The sequence below is a fragment of the Lactuca sativa genome, chromosome 6 (genome assembly GCF_002870075.4).
Source record: "Lactuca sativa cultivar Salinas chromosome 6, Lsat_Salinas_v11, whole genome shotgun sequence".
Taxonomy (NCBI): Eukaryota; Viridiplantae; Streptophyta; class Magnoliopsida; order Asterales; family Asteraceae; genus Lactuca; species Lactuca sativa.
In genome coordinates, this window is record NC_056628.2 from 93,827,372 (window position 1) to 93,829,764 (window position 2,393).

Here is a 2,393-nt window from a genome sequence, read left to right on the forward strand (position 1 = left end):
CCTTTCCCATGGGTCTCACCCCATCTAATATAACCAAACGAGCCTCGCCCATGGGACTCACACAAACTGATATAACCAAACACGCTTCACCCACGGATATTACCCAAGCTAACATAGCCATAAAGGCCTCGTCCAAAATAGAGAATTACACAAGCCTAAATTTGACCATAAGTCAAACCATGCCAAAAATCAACGGTCCAAATCAAGGTCAGGGTCAAAAATCATCATCATCACCCCTCTAAGTCGTGGCCTCCCTATGGCAACGTCGTGATCACAAAAGCCAAAATAGTCGAGTTCCTCCCCAGTCGCCACGTTATGGCAACCAGAAGCCCACGTCGTTGGATCTAGGTCTAAACAGCTTGATGGATTAAGCTGTTTTCCTTAATGCTTAAGAGCTCCATAGCTCAAATCTAATTTTCCCCAAGGTCTTGATGGACAAAGTTTCCAACTTTATCCATTAATACATCCTAATAATCCAAGATCTTTAAACCTAGGTCCTTAATTCTAACTTAAGGCATAATGTCAACCATTAATCATTTAATCCTTAAAATCTCAAGTCCATAATTTTCAGAAGAGTTTCCTACTCTTAAACCACCATAAAAATTATTGCTTTATGGACATGTATGTCCAATGCATGTCACTTCCCAAACTATGTCACAGTCATGAAAAGGTGAGCTCAAACTTAGTCATGGAACCAAAAACTCCAAGAAATTCTATATTTACAAAATATAGCACCAAAAGGACCTCAAGGATCCATAAAGTTGCCAACTTTATGGGATCCATTCCTCCAAACTTCCACCGCATAAAGAAAAGCGGTAAAGAACTTTGATCTAGAAACACGCAACCAAAAAGCTTGAATCCCGGACACTTACAAAGGTCCGTAATTTGAAGAAGAAGGTGATGATGCAGTTTCCTTGCTGGATTATCACACTAGAACACCTTCCTCTTCTTCTTCATCAAGCTACCAAAAGTACCAAAATGAGCCAAGAATCACCAAGAGGGATTACGGTTAGGGTTTCTAAGGTTAACAGTGATGGATGCTAAGAAAGATGACTTAGAATGGGAGTTAAGGTGTCTATATGAGATAGAAACCCTAAAAATATCAGGTTTCGGGCTACAACGGCTGCCACGTCGTGCCCATCCTGTGCCACATCATGGAACCCACCAAATATACACATTGTAGATTAACCTTGCCATGTCATGGGGATCCATGCGCTATGTCGTGGCATGGAGTTTTTCGCAAAAAATCCATCTTTGATCCAACTAAGCTTCAAGCTAAACCAATCTGGTAAACAGGTGTTACAACTTTCCCCCACTTAAACTAGATTTTGTCCTTGAAATCATTCGTTACAACTTACCCTACCACACTAGTCAATCCCAATTGAACTTTCTTGAAACTAAAATAGATTTGAGAAATCATTTCACACAGACGACCACCTTCCGATACTAGTATTGAACCATTCTTAGTAGAATTCACATGCCCTGACGAAGAAACAAACCTTAACATGTCGTCCTTAACCGACAAAGAGAAAGTCCAACTACTCTGCTCAAAATCCAAAAACCTTAAACCATGCCTAACTTCCAGATAGACAGAACCATTCAACCATATCCATAATGACTCTAATCCACAGCTCAAAACGAACAAAGCCCCTCTAACCCTGAATTATTTTACTAATAACGGGTAAACATAATCCCTTAACATTTGTAGATGCCGACTACCTTGCACCTGAGTACAAAAGCGACTTCCAACACAAGTCACAACCATTGGTGCTATACCAACATATGCATTACGCCCTGCTAACCAAAGCTCATATATTCGATCTATCCGAGATCTCCCCATTTATGCATTGTCTTACTAATAACTGGAATACAGAACTCCCGACCGATGGCTGAAGTTGACAACCTCACACACGGTCGCATCACGAGAACCCAACCAAGGTTCTAACTGAAAAAGGCCATCCTAGAATCACCATGAACACGGATCCAATGATATATTTTGCAACCTGGGCACCCATTAGTCTAACTATAAAAACCATACCCTAAAATCGAGGATCGTCCCCTTGCCATAATTACCCTTAGTCCCCGACTACGATCACCTCCTAAACATGCAATATGAACTCTCAGAACATCTTGATCGTGAATTCCAAAAAAAATTTAATACAAAATTCGTTCCCAAAATATTTCATAGATGCACTTGAATTCCTACAAACTCGTAATTCTTGAATTTTCCATAAGACTCTCGACCAGCACCACATGACCTAAGCATAACCTAGAACGTCTGAACGGACTTCTTACGCAAGATAACATAACTAAATAGGCCTTTCCCATGGGTCTCACCCCATCTAACATAACCAAACGAGCCTCGCCCACAGGACTCACACAAACTGATATAA